Below are 15,669 nucleotides of genomic sequence, written 5' to 3' on the forward strand. Positions count from 1 at the left end.
TCTTTGCCTCAGTCTTTAATTGTAAAGAAAGTCGTTCCGTCTGTGTACAAACCCAGGAGCTAGAGGAGCAAAATGAGGCTCCCATGATCCAAGAGAAGGTGGTCAGAGCCTTGCTTGCCCAACTAGACATCCACAAGTCTATGGGGCCGGATGGGATTCATCCAAGGGTATTGAAGGAGCTGGCGGATGTGCTGGCCAAACCCCTTTCCATCATCTTCCAACAGTCCTGGAAGACTGGGGAAGTCCCACTGGACTGGAGGCTGGCTGATGTTGTGCCCATCTACAAGAAGGGTCACAAGGAGGATCCAGGAAACTACAGGCCTGTCAGTCTGACCTCAGTGCCAGGGAAAGTCATGGAGCAGGTGATCTTGAGTGCTATCATGAAGCACATGCAAGAGAACCGGGTGATCAGGCCCAGTCAACACGGATTCACAAAAGGCAGGTCTTGCCAAAACAACCTGATCACCTTCTATGACAAAGTGACTCAGCTGCTGGATGAGGGAAAGGCTGTGGATGTGGTCTTCCTGGACTTCAGTAAAGCCTTTGACAGAGTTTCTCACAGCATTCTGCTTGGGAAACTGTCAGCCTCTGGCCTGGACAGGCGCACACTCTCCTGGGTGGAAAACTGGTTGGATGGCCGGGCCCAGAGAGTGGTGGGAAATGGTGTGAAATCCAGCTGGAGGCCGGTGACAAGTGGGGTTCCCCAGGGCTCGGTGCTGGGTCCAGCCCTGTTCAATGTCTTTATCAATGACCTGGATGAAGGCATTGAGTGCACCCTTAGCAAGTTTGCGGATGACACTAAGCTGGGTGGGAGTGTTGATCTGCTGGAGGGTTGGGAGGCTCTGCAAAGGGATCTGAACAGGCTGGACTGCTGGGCTGAGTCCAATGGCATGAGGTTTAACAAGGCCAAATGCCGGGTCCTGCACTTGGGACACAACAACCCTATGCAGTGCTACAGACTAGGAGAAGTCTGTCTAGAAAGCTGCCTGGAGGAGAGGGACCTGGGGGTGTTGGTTGACAGCGACTGAACATGAGCCAGCAGTGTGCCCAGGAGGCCAAGAAGGCCAATGGCATCTTGGCTTGTATCAGAAACGGCGTGACCAGCATGTCCAGGGAGGTTATTCTCCCTCTGTACTCGGCACTGGTGAGACCGCTGCTCGAATACTGTGTTGAGTTCTGGGCCCCTCACCACAAGAAGGATGTTGAGGCTCTGGAGCGATGAGGAGCGGCTGAGAGAGCTGGGGTTGTTTAGCCTGGAGAAGAGGAGGCTGAGGGGAGACCTCATTGCTTTCTATAACTACCTGAAAGGAGGTTGTAGAGAGGAGGGTGCTGGGCTCTTCTCCCAAGTGACAGGGGACAGAGTAAGAGGGAATGGCCTCAAGCTCCACCAGGGGAGATTTAGGCTGGACATTAGGAAAAATTTTTCACAGAAAGGGTCACTGGGCACTGGAACAGGCTGCCCAGGGAGGTGGTTGAGTCACCTTCCCTGGAGGTGTTTAAGGCACGGGTGGACGAGGTGCTAAGGGGCATGGTTTAGTGTTTGATAGGAATGGTTGGACTCGATGATCCTGTGGGTCTCTTCCAACCTGGTTATTCTATGATTCTGTGTGGTTTTATACAAGTCAATGGCTTATCCCATTTAATTCAAATAAGCTTTTATGGGAGCTCTTCCAGATTCCAGGACAAGGTGAAAGCATGATGACATGCCATCACACTGGAGAGGTTTGCCTTTTGTATTCAGTGATTTTTATCTGCTTTTATGCATCTTGTCACATTTTATTGCACAGTTGAATTTAAAATTATGTATATGTCCAGGAGCTCTTTCTTATGATGGTTGCTGAAATACATTTGAAGTCTTTAATGAAGAGACAAAAGTGTTCATGACTCTTCATGCATATAGTTCATTTTCTTCTTGAAAAGAAAACACTGGGCATCAAAGACTTTTTAAATGCACTGGGGACAAGAAAGACAAATCAACGGCCAGAAGCTTGAAGCCAAGATGAATCCAAATGAGGAGATTTTAATAGCGAGTCAGTCATCCAGAGAAATGATGATTTGCCAACTCTTACTCTTTTCAGAGAGAGAGCACATGCCTTTCTAGAAGATGTGCCACACAGAACAGTTTTTCCAAAAGTGGGTTAATTCTGCGAAGTGTAATGGCCTATAATATAAAAGCCATACAAGAGAATCTGTCTAATAGTATTTTGCCTGTCGTTTTATGAGGTTTAATACCACTCCTTACAGATTTCTACCCTGGAAAATGAAGCCATTGAGGAAAGCAAAAGTAGTAACAGCAACTGTGAAGTGATAAGAGTTTGCAGTTAGTGCTCAGCCACTGGGAACTACTTGACTCATTCACAGTTACAAAGTCCCTGTCGGACAGTATTTTTTTGTCACTATCAAGTAGATAGTGATTAGATCCATTGACAAAGGTGAACGGTTTGATAGTGATACATTAGGCCTCTGCTATCAATTCAGCAAGACAGTCACTAAAAGACAGTCCATTTTATTTGCAAGGTTAACCTGCATTTATAGACAAAAGCTGTGCCACAATATTTGAAATCACATGTTGCTAGATATTTGTTATAGCACAGTTCATACTTGTGTTTTTATGTAGTCCATATGTCCTCTTGGCCATGGGTGTCCATAAAATCATATATGTATGTACATATACATACACATATAAGTATAATTAATGAATATGGGAGTAAACAGAAGAGTGTTGTGGTGGAATGTGAATATGTGAACATGGATGCATTCATTCAGCAGCATCTCCATTGTTCATACACATCCATGCACAAGGAGCCACTGCCTCATGCTTCGTCTAACTTCATCAAGACTCATAACATTCATGACACCTGCAGAGAGAGGCTTAGATAGTCAGTGGGTACCCTGCTGCTGGGTGTCAGTCTTTGAGAACTCTTTTTCCCCACTAAGGTATGTTCTGAGAATTGAAACAAAATAGCATAAACTTACAGGAAGTTATCATCATCCTCATTGACTGAATCCAGAGCACCTGAATTTGGAGGATCTGGACCTTAGCTTGGCACTGGCTTAGGGCACGTATGTAAGTCAGTTAACTTCTCCCAATTAATGAGTTTTTTATTTACAGGACATGCTGCTTTTTTAACATGTCCCACTTCTCCCAGCTCTTGTAAGCTGCTACACTCGCATGTCTTCATGTGGAGGAAGTTTGAGGAAAGCCATGTTTTTTTTATTATTATCTGTGTAAACAGAAAGCACTGGCTGTAATCTGACTGGTGAAAGTGAAGCAACAGTGATCAGTTTTTATTTGTGGAGATTTACAGTAGGGTATCAGATACACGCTTTTAGAGCAACCCAGTTGGTACTGCATGTGTTTAAACGCTCTGCTGTCACCACAAATGTTTCAAAAGGTCCTAACCGAAGGCCATCAATGCAGGGAAATGGTGCAACTTCCCCAGATTATGGAAGGATTTACAAACCTGGTAACAGAAATCCTTGCTATTTTCTTCTTACTGCTACTGGAAATGCCAGGAAGAGAATTTTAGGGAGAATGAAGTTTGGGTTTGGCTTCAGCAGTAGTGTAAGAAACCTATGAAATTGTGCTACCTGAAAGTTGAAAGGGCCAAAACGGAGATGGGGACCTTGGGAGGGAATAAACAAAAAAAAAAAAAGAAAAAAGTAAGTAGTGCGTATTTTTTTGAGAAATTGATTTCTCAAATTGATTTCGATGATCTTTGAGCAGCTGCAAGCACAGGGATGCTCTGCCTTTCCTGCACAGCTGAACAGATGATGTATCAGTTTTAAATTGGTTATTAGCTGATAGGAAACGGTTTACAATCTGTTCCATAGTGCCTTTACCGCAGATGAGTAGGCATCATTTCTAGCTGAAAAAATATTGGGTACACAGCTAATTGAGACCGAAGGAGACAGACATGCAGCCATCAGATATATTCAGGAGCAGCATGTTGTCTGTGTGAATTATACCCCATAGCAGCGGCCTTAAGTGCACAACCACAACCAGTGTCCAGTCTCACCTTATGCATTTTATGTACCGCAAAAGCCATAGCTTTATTCCCACCCTGGTCCTCAACTTCAGACAGAACTGTCTTTCTCTGGAAGCTGGAGTAGCAGCACACAATGCATAATAGCATATAGCTCTCAGTTTCTTCCCACAAACCAGCCATTGAGTGCTCAGGACCCGTTAGCACCCAGTTCAAACACAATGTAAATTCTATGAGAACTCATTGTTTTTATAAAGATCACATGCAATTTGTTGCCAAGCAGCCTACAAAAATATTTGAAGCCTGCTTCTTCTCTCCACACAATTTAACAAAAAAAAAGCAACAAAACCCGACAAAACAAAACAAAAATAACAAGAGCTTTTACTTTGTGCCATAAAAGCTGAGAAGGAATTAACCCTCATAGATCCCAGACACTGGAATCACAGAATTATTGCCATGTGTCTGCATTTCATGGGGATGATGCTGAAGAGGACTTGGAGGACTTATTGGTTTGGATTTAAATTGTCATGTATTTTGCCAAGTGAGTCTTCCCAATTCCCTCTCCTCTTGAGATGTAACATTTTCTGGCTAATCCTGATGTAATTACCTGATTCCTAATGACCACCACCTCATCCCAAGATATTTCCAGGGTCCAAGCCCACCTAGGAAGAACTGCTACCTTTGACTGTGATTTTCTCACTTCCTCCATCCTTGCCTTCCTTAGTACCTAAGCACATGCTTGGCTACTCTGTTGACTCATCACACAGGAACAATGTCCAGTCTGTTACAATGTGGTAAGAGTGCCAGCTCTAGATTTTTGTGTAGAAACATTATGTTTTTTAAATAGTTGTAATTATTTTACTCCTACCAGACTTCAGTTTCACCAACATGAGTTATCAGGCTAGGTTTTTCTGTTTGTGGAAACAGTCTCCAGGCATGGAGCTGTCTAGTCACTCAAGAATTATCATCTGTATCACACAGGATAGATCTCATGAAAAAATGGAGCAAGTATAAATAAAAGCAATGGCTTGAATCCTAGCTGCATTTTTCCATAGGAACAGGCCGTCATACAGTGCGTACCTTTGTTTGTGCAACTGCAATAACTGGAAGTAGTCATTTCCCAGCCAAATGAAGGCTTGATGCCCTGGAGCCCAGGGTCTGATTGCAAGGAGATATCTATGATGTGTGAGAAATAAGGAGGAATAAGGTAATGAGGAGAGTCCTAAGAACTACACTGAAAGTTTGCTATTCATTTTTCATACATACATACACCATGAGAGAAAGACTGTTTCCAGGACATTTTCTGACCACCTCCCTCTCACATTTGATTTCTTAGCTTCAGATATTATTCTGGTTTTTTAATCCAAAGATTTATGCTCAGAGCAGAATCACATAAATGTGACCTGAGTTCCCTGAGGCTGTAATTTATATGATACATCTCATATAAGTTTTAAATCAGTTCCTCCCAACTGATTTCAGAATTGTCTGGAACCATACTGCAAATGCTAGATTAGGGTGGCCTGACCTATTTTTTGACAGACAGTTTTAAAACTGGTTGGAAAGCATCCCTGTTTTAGCAATGACCTTGTCATTTATAATCAGGTCATGATCCTATAATATCTATTAATTACAATATTTTTTCTCAAAATGTCATTTAGCCACATGTTCATAAAGATGTAATATCCTGCAGCTTGCATAACTGAGGCAGAACTGAAGATCTTACCGTAGATTCTGCTTCTGTAGGTATGCAAATACCTACAGTAAATGTGGCATGATGGGATTTTCATGGTGGTAGCATTCATTATGAGCATAACTGTTTTCTGGATCAAGACATTAGTGTGTAAAAGTATAACCATTTTAGAGATTTATCTTTTAACTATATTGACCGTCAGTAATTTTCTGTATTTCCTTCAGTGAATGCAAGAAGCATAGACTAATAGACAGGTTTTTCCTTGGTTTCCAGTTTGCTTCACCTGTGGTTCTCATGCATTGCCAGGGAGATCTGCAGTATAACCAAATGAAAAAAAAAAACAACAACCAACATTTAAACTCATGAGAAGAAACTGAAAGTAAGCAGTAATTGCTATGTAAAGAAAACATACATAGCAGCTCTTCTTCACTGTGGAAAATGGGAGCATAGGTTTGGTTAGCCAGGGTCAGCCAGGAGGGGCATCTTGTCCAGCCGGTGTCCTTTCCTGCAACTGTAGCTAACACTGGTTGAAGCAAAAGACACAAGGACCTCTTCCTAAGTAGACATGAATTAGTGCTGGAAGCCTTCCTAGTTCCTTAAACAGAGATTGGCATAAAAGCTGATGTATTACGTTAAATGTTGCTGCTGGTTTTGTTTTGTCCATGCTAGCTGATGCAGTTCTGGGTATTAGTGTTACCTTTGCACAGATCTGAGAACAAGTTAAACTGAGCAATAGCCATCTTCTGAATTTGTCCTAGGAGAAGCTTTTGTGCTGCCCTGTTAGTGATGACGAATGACTGATTTGACTTCCCCACCTTCACTTTTCAGGTGAGGCCCTCTTTTCTGATGTTACAAGAGGGGGAAAATGAGCTCTGGCAGCAGTCCTGATCCGTAGATATCTTTGTTTTGTTTGCCCCATAAGCCTTTGGCTGTCAGCCTGGTAGATTTTGTGGGAGGGTGATCTCCACGCTGGCTAAAGGTCACTTTTCTTTCCTCCCTTGGTGTTCCTTTCCCAGCCTGTGCATCTCCAGGTTAGGAAGCGCCAGGCGAAGCCAGTGAGAGCTCTGAGGGGGCTGGAGGAGAGGCCAGCCGGCCTTGTTCCCAGCCCACAGCCACCCTGATCCGCGTTACAAACGCACAAGAGAGGGCTCCGCGGAGACCCGCGCTGTTCGCAGGGAACACAACCCAAGGCCCATTTCAGACAAGGGATGAGCAGCTCTGGGCACCGCTGCCCTCTCCTGGGCTCTGCGAGCATCTCTGCTTGCTGCGGGTGCGAACTTTGAGATGCCGCACTCGGGAGGGCGAGTGCTAAAGCTGCACCGCTGGGATGCACGAGGCACGATGTCCATCCCCTTAAAAAAAAAAAAAAAGTGAGGTTTCCTAGTTGTAACCCAGCTTACTCATTTGCAGATCACTGAAGATGCTTAATAGACAAAGGCTGTGGTAATTCTCAGAAAGAAGCTTTTCAGTGTTGTTTCGCTGCATTAGGGGGACCAGACGCACCCATGTTCCCACCCCATCTTCCTGCCTTTCACTGGCACAGGCCGCCCAGGGAGAGGGTTGAGTCGCCTTCCCTGGAGGTGTTTAAAAGGCGTGTGGATGAGGTGCTGCGGGGTTATGGTTTAGTGACTGATGGGAATGGTTGGACTCGATGATCCTGTGGGTCTTTTCCAACCTAGTGATTCTGTGATTCCCAATCAGGGCAGCGGGGACAGAGCGGGACATGCGTTGGCTCCCAGAGTCGGCCGTCCTGCACAGAGGAAGGCAATATTGGGAGAGCTTTTTCATCAGTCAGAACCTCTACTTTGGGGACTGTGTAAAGCATTTCCCCATTCCTGTAGTTAATCCAAAACCGCTAGCACAGGCACTGCTAGTCTTGGTGGAAAACAAATTTTATACTTAGTGTTGCGAAGGTCCACTGAGACCTTGGGAAGAATTTGTCAGTCTTGGACCATAGGGATATACAGGATCTTTTCCTTATTTTAACGCTGAGCAGTCATTTACGACACTATTGAGACAACATAAAGCTCTGCTGCCTGTCTTTTCCAAGCTCTTCCCGTGGGTGTGTTTGCCTGTATGAGGTGCAGGGAATGAGCAGAATCCTGCAGATCAGTTCCCTCTGCTCATCCTCTAAAGAGCAAGACTTTGATTTTGACCGTATTTCTCCCTTTCATCCTCAGTCTCTGTTTTTGAGGAACTTGTGGGAGTGCAAGAACACTGCACACCTGCAAAACAGCAGCTTCTCTGCAGCCAAGCCCATCTTCAAGGCTCCTACTCTGCCCAAGGTATATTTCTCTTGCAATATAGGGAACAAAACCAGAAAGTCTTTCTCTTCTGGCTCCAGCCTGGGGTGGGACCACAGAAACATGAGCAACCAGTGCAGATGAGAGAGATCAGAAGTAAGGGGGAGAAAAGTCCCGAGCATGGTATGCTGGTCTTTGGGGGCATCTCACAGCCTTAACCTGTTGAGTGGTAAAAGAAATGTTCTCCATTCCCTCTGTTTTTGTTTTACTTCTCAAGGAACTTCACATAGCTGGAGGAGGAAAAGAAAAATAACCTTCTTAGATATTATTTCCGTACTCTAATTTCTATTTCAAAGAATCCAATTGATTAAGCGGTGGTACCCGAGATTACACTCACCAAGCAAATTCTCAGAGGAAGCCTCACCATCTAGGTGTATTTTTCATTATGCAATAAACTCTGAACTCCACCAAAGGTGTTTTCTCGTAATGTTAAACTCAGTGCCTGACAATTATTGTCCAGCTCCGTTTGGTGCCAGAAGTGCATTCAGTGTAGAAGTAATAAATCCTTTCATGCTGTTTAATAAAACAAGAAAATGTGTTGCTCACACTTGGATGCTAGACTTTATTACACAAACACAGCTAAAAAAATAAATGGAGTATTTCCTGTTTAGAAGTGCCTACAAGGCACATGATGTTGATTTTCTCCAGGTGTTGCAATTCTAAATGAAATTTTCACTTAAGTTATTCTTAAAGAAGCAAGTGAGTTATTTAAAAATGCCATAATCAACATGTTGTTAAAGGTGCAAAAAACATTGTAAAAAAACTCAAAACATTCAATGTGCTGTAATGAAATTAGGTGTGGAACATGGCGGTTGCCAAATTATACAAGAAATTTGTGAGATACTTTGGCATCCACTTGAGTGCTTTTCTGAGTTTCCGCCGAGGGGAAAAAAAAAACCTCCAAAAATCCCATAAGGTCTGAGAAACCCTTTCTACTTGCCAGTTGATTTCATCTCTTTGTAGGGAGGTGGGGTTATTCTCTGCTCTAGTGGCTTGGCCTTGGTTAGAGGTGTCAGTGCTATTGTAAAAGAAATGCCTGATAAAAATAGTTATCTTCTGCAAGGTGCTCAGCACTATGTGGGAACACGTCCTTAAGCAGACTTGTCTGTATCTCTATTTTCACTAGCTTAAAAGAGGGAGAAAGTTGACCTCATATTGACCTTTAATAGTTAATCCTTCATTTTCAGATCTGTTCTATACTAGTCATACATGCTTTGCCCATGTGAACCTCATCCAGTGATGCCATGAAGGACATGGTGACTATCTGTCATACATGCTTCATTCCTTTTCTTACCTACTCTTCATTGACAGACTTGGGTGGGCTGGTCTTTCTCCTTTGAGGACTTGGTGCAGGGTATTTAAAGGTGCCCAATAGTCTGCATATCTGTGGGAATAACAACGTTAAAGAGTGCCCTAACATTTGGAGCAGGAAGCACTGAGCATTAGAAGGGGGTTTATAGCTTGCTGGAGTTTCTCCCACAGATTCTGCATGACTGTAAGGGTGGAGACTTCTGCCCAGGGCAGCTCCGCTCACACTGTGAAACCTCTGGAGACCTGAGAAGGATGGATCTCACCCCAAAACTTTGGACACATCTAGAGAAATTCTGGGCCCTAAATGTCTTGTTATATCCATCCATGATATTTTCTAGATGTCATCATATGAATTTAGCATTGCCTCTTTTGTATTTAATAACTGAAGTCGAATTTTTCTTCTGTTAATCTCTTGTTATGGTCTTTGCCAGTTTGCAATGGCTGAGCACACTTAGGCCACTGAGGCTAATGACACCTGTTGACGTTCCTTTTAGAAAAAAATAGATCTCTACTATTGGGTGGCTCATAGTCTTTCTGCATAGGCTAACTGTAGCCAGTTTAGCCGTAGGAGGCACTTACGCTGCATCCCTGTAAATATCAAAGAACTTTATGTCCTTTGATGTTGTCCAAAAAACCTCCTCTCCATGAAAGAATGACTTGAGGAGCCATGATTTCCCATGCAACAGAATAAATTAGCAGTGCCTGTAAAAACTTTCCAAATGACACAGACTTTGTGACAGGTCTTCAGAGCAAATGAAGTTTCCTTGACCAGCTGAAGACTGTAGAGCCACCATAAGAGGTGGGATCACCCCATCCCCTCACCCCTGTGTCTCACAGGCTGGCACCTGCAGTCATGTGGCAATGCAGTTCAATCAATTGGAGAACACATCCATCTGAAAAGTATTTTTATTTTTGTAGTATTGTTTTTTGTTCAGATCCGTTTGCTGATTTAGTTGGCCAAACAACCTGGATAATTGCTTTATTGAAGAAGCATGGTGGGGGCAAGAGGCGGGACATGCCTTTTTAATAACAGCACAAGCATCAGATACCTGGAAGTGCATGTGAAACGATCTCAGAGGATTTTGCAACTCTAATGCATTGTGCACGTCCCTGTATCCTTTTCTCCCAGAGGCTCCAAGTCCAGCATTCCATTTAAATGTCTGAATTTCAAGCTAATGAGTAATTCCCAATACTTTTCTTATTTAATTTCAATTTAATTATATTCTTAACTTATATTTAATGATAAGCATAGATTTAATCACACATGCAGAGTTAGGTATGCATTTATGGTCTTTGCTCAACTGAGAGCATTTCTCAGGAGGAATATCACTATTGTGTGTATAGAAAATAATTGATTTTTTCCACTGGGTAGGTTGGCAAGAATGCAACTTCCAGTTATGAATTTATTTGCCTCATTAGTTGAGAGCTGATTTATTCACTTTTTCTCTTTACTGACAGGTGAATTTTTCCTTCCACCAGGGTGTAAGTCCAGGACTCAGAACTTTCCAGTTAACTCTATTTGCAAATTTAGTAAAATGCTTGCTTATCAAAGTTGAGGTTTTGTGGCTTAAGATTACACAGACTCAGCAGGCTCAAAAGTAGGCTTTCAAATCTACATTTGAGCTCCTCAACACACTCTGGGCATTGTGAGCTTCCTATGTCATTTGCAGTCAGATGGAAATATGAAAATCTCCGAGTCTCTCCCTGTGGCTGCAGGGACCAGGAGGGCCATTTCTCAGCATGCCTTCCTCCCAGCAGGGTCATGGCACAATGCGGAGAACACCTCCATACCCTTCTGGGGTCTGATGAGCACAGGTGAGACAGGGAACCCTGATAATAATAGAAAAAGAAAGGTGAAAATACTTGGGATTTAACAGGAATTTCAAAGACACTCCAGGAATACTGAATATTGAGTATTATGCAATTAAGTGAAACCTTCTGCTGGTATAAAATGTATTAAAAAAAATCAATCTGTCTGAGTTGAAGTGTGATGCCATGCTGCTTACATTATATACGAATAGTAATTGGAAACAGAACATTAGCAGAAATTAACCATTAAATGTTGAGCACTAAAATCTTTAATTGAGTTTGTAAGCCCTTAATGACACAGTTAACCTTAAACATAGCTCAGTGCATGCACTACCTGGTTAACACTGCTTAATAACTCTAACAGCTGATAATATTTCACACCCATGAGAGCACCAGATTAGCAGGAGACTTGGTGGAATGAGCTCAACTTGCCACTCTTTTGCACCACAAACATAACGGTTTAACCTTTCTGGTGTAACTGCTTTTTCTGAGTTTTCTTCCTTCCAGACCTGCACGTGATGAGAGCACCTCGGCGCGTATAGCTTTGCAAACTGCAGACACTGTTGTGTCACTTCATGGTGTAGCAGCAGATTGAAACTACGTGGACAGAGCCAGATAGACTCAGATCCAGTGGCCTGACAGCTGGAAGAAGTGGCTATAACTTGAAGTCTCCTTGGCAGCGAGTGATGCTGTGAATAACCTGAGGGCAAAATCCACCTCAAGGTATTAATGGGAGCTGGAGAGATCGAGGCTGTGAGAAACCGCCCCACTACTTCTTGGCTGAAGAGTCATTCAGAGATCTTAAAAATACCATGCTTTACCATTAAACCATGTGCCCAGCAAACCCTGAGACCACTGCAGCCCAGGAAGCCTAGTTCAGGAAGGACAATTTCAGGAGTGTAGGCAGTTTAGAAGGACTGGTGCAAGCAGCAGAGCTGATCAAAAAGTGGAAAGAAAGTTGTTGAAAAAGCCCATACTTCTTTGCCAGCAATGTAAAGTAAAATCTGACAAGTGTATTAACTTAGCACTGTCACTGTTAGGTTTCCTAGTTTAGAGGCTTGTAAACAGAAAAATAGTATGTCACTTCCAACTTATAACACATTCTAAGCAAATTAACTCTGTGGTTCTTCCAGAAGAAGTGTGTATATATATATATAAAAATAAAACCACACCAACCAACCTCTGGGTATGAGTTGAATGAATTTTTGAAGAGACTCAAAGATCCCAACCACAGAACTGTGTAATTTGTAGCAAGAGAGTGTGTCACGGGGCCTCCAGAGTTGGCATTTGTCTGGAGAAAATGAGGTGTTATCTGCTCCTTGGGCTGTTTTGATATCATCCTTGCCCAAACCCAGGCAGAACTGTCATGCCCTGCCCTTGCTCACTGATGGTAAAATCAGGGGCAGTGATGAAGAATGTCTTTGGCAGACCTACCTTTATTGAAAGGTCTCTCTGCAGCAAAGCATGGTAAATTGCCATCAGCCAGGAGGTTGTGCTGCTGAGATGCCAGCCTAGATCTGCCCTGTCTGTAGACACTTTCTGGTAGCAGGACGGGGGGGCCAGGGAGCAGTGCAGCTCAAGAATGCTGGTCTTTGCCTTGTGACAGGCAACCTTTACCTTACATTGCACGGTCTTTTATGGCTGTGATGTGAGACTGAAGCCAGGAAATGAAATTCACCTTCTTTCTCAATTTACTCATTTGCCTTAATAAAAAAATCTTGCTTATTCCTATGAACCCTTAGTTTATGTCATTTTCATTAACAGTACTTAACATGACAACCACTTTAATGATAAATAATTGCCCATTTTCCTGCCTTTTTTTATGATACATGAAAATTCACAATAAGTGGGTACAGACTGAACCCTGTGAGCCAATAGATGTCTCTGAAAACAATCTTTTCAGTGCATTTGTAATAGAAATTCTCTAGCATCTTTTTGTACCTACTGAGAAGTTTTCAGTCCTAGATAAATAAAACAAAAATTACAGCTCTGTGCAGTGTGGGGGCTTGCAATGAGCGTATATCTTTCCCCAGCACAGAGATTTAGCCCCTCCGAGGCTGCTGTTTTGTCACCTTTTACAGGTTTGTCTCCTAGGCACCCTCAGATTTTACTGCAGCTGACATGGCTTCCTGTGGACTTTCACCTACACACTGCCTTTAGGTACCTGCAGGAGTTGATCACTTTGCAGTCATTATTCTTTTCCTATTTTCCCATGTGTTTTTATGGCAACTCATTTCTAGACTAGCTGGGGTATCTGGGACTTCTTTGTGCCTTTGCTAGATGTTTTGTTTTTCTTTCTTTTTCCCCAGTGGCAGGTATTTTATTACATCCCAGCCTGTGTCTCCAGGCCTTGTGCTCTGGGATTCTTGTTTGGTTTTCTCATGGAGCAGCCCTTTTCCCTTACCATTTCCCCGATGCCTTGTATTGCATTTTTATTGCAGCAGAGACTGTGTCTACAGGTCCTTCAGGCTATTTGTTCTGAGACTTTTATTGGATTCTCAATAAATATGTTTGCCACTGGGGGTCCTTAGCCGGTTTCCTTACCTATTTTATTGAAGCTGTGCTTCCAGACAAAATGTTAACCAGCTATTTCAACAGCAATCTGGTTTCTCTTCTGAGCCCTTGCACTGTTTCTTACATGTTTGCATTGGCTGAGCTATGTCTCCCTCTTTTATTTCTGATGTTTCCCTCACGTTTACGGCCTTTTGTTGAGGTGCTCTGGGTGCTTTTCTGCAGCTGTCTCCGTTTTGCGTGGCAGTACAACGATACCTTTGTGGCAAGCAACAGGTGGAATGGAAATGCCTCTCCACAAAACTGAGAAATCTCAGGCTTTGGATAGACAAAGGTCACATGCCTGCAAAAAACTATTATTTGATAAAATGACCCAATGTGCTTGGGATAGGCCATGCTCCACTGAGGTACATCAGGGTATGTAATCTTCATTAAGAGAGATGGATTTGGTGTCTTACAGGTTGGTGAGTTTGTTGTCTTGAGGAATGGCCTATGGGCATTGAGTAGCATACCCTTCCAAGCATGTCAGCAAGCTACTGATGCTGGAGGTTCTCAGGACCCCTGGAGCGCCGTTGTGAGGGTTTTGATCCAAATTCCAACAGCAAATCCCATCTAAGTCTTTGCTTAATCCTGTTTCCCTATTTATTTGTGATATCAAAATATGTAATTTAGGGGCAAGGGCACTCACAGAATCATAGAATGGTTTGGGTTTTGGAGGGTATCTTAAAGCTTATCCAGTTCCATCCCCACTGCCATGGGCAGGGACACCTTCCACTGGATCAGGTTGCTTAAAGCTTCATCCAGCCTGGCCTTTATCACCTCCATGGATGAGGCATCAATGACTTCTCTGGGCAACCTGTTCCGGTGCCTAACCACCCTCATAGTAAAAAAATTCTTCCTAATATCTTATCTAAATCTCTCTTCTTTTAGTTAAAATTGTTACCCCTTGTCCTATCACTGCAATTCCTGACAAAGAGCCCCTCCCCATCTTTCCTGGAGGCCCCCTTTAACTACAGGAAGGCTGCTACAAGCTCTCCCTAGAGCCTTCTCCTCAGCTTGTCCTCATATGGGAGGTGATACAACTTTATGGCTCTCCTCTGGACTCAGTCAAACAGATCCGTGTCCTTCCTGTGCTGTGGAGTCCAGAATTGAATGCAGTACTCCAGTGAGGCCTCATGAAAGTGGAGTAGAGGGGCAGAATCACCTCCCTTGACCTGCCAGTCACACTTCTGATGCAGCCTAAAAGAAGCTGATATGGAAAGGATGATTTGGCAATCCAGCTATAGAGGACAGGACCAGAAGTTTGTCCTCCCCAAAATAACAATTGCACCAGTGTACTAATTCTTCAGGGAATGAGGTTATATGGTACAATTACCCAGCATTCAGATCACAAAAACCACTGCTGGAGCCAGTGGGTACCCTGCACCCCATAGACACACTGAGACTAGACAGCAAAATACTGTTGGTTAATACTGGAGATCAAAAGAAAATGTCTCCGGCTGGAGCTTTATCTTTTAAAGTAGTTTTTGGGTATTTAATTGGTTTCCTGTTTTTAGTTTGGATAAAAATGCTTCTGTGATCACACTCTGTGTGTGTTTCTGTGTTTCTATCTGCCCTTCCCATAATAACTTTTGAACCCATGGACCAGTTTCAACCATTTCTATTTGAGGAGTAGAAATCACAAAGCTAGGACGCTCCTGCAATTTCTGTGTTAAATAAGCAGCCAGGTAGAGGAGAGAGACATCAGAGAATCCACGCAAGAAAGAGCCATTCTAAATACTTTGACTGCAGGAAAAGTTTAGATCATGGTTAATGCTTTATTAGACATAAAAATCCACCCATCATTCAAGTTGTCTTTTCCAGATGAAGTACATATCCTGTGTGTAATAAAAGGTAATTCTGATTGAGCCTTTTCCGGTGCTAAGGAAATTTATAAAGCCCTCTCTCCTCTCACAAACACATGCTGCAGCTTTAGCCTAACCCAGTTAAAAAAAAAATCAACTACAAGACACAAATTCACTTGAAACCAGGATCTGCCACTTCTGATGCTGATAGATGT

Source organism: Phaenicophaeus curvirostris, chromosome 5, assembly GCF_032191515.1.
Source record: "Phaenicophaeus curvirostris isolate KB17595 chromosome 5, BPBGC_Pcur_1.0, whole genome shotgun sequence".
NCBI classification, from domain to species: Eukaryota; Metazoa; Chordata; class Aves; order Cuculiformes; family Cuculidae; genus Phaenicophaeus; species Phaenicophaeus curvirostris.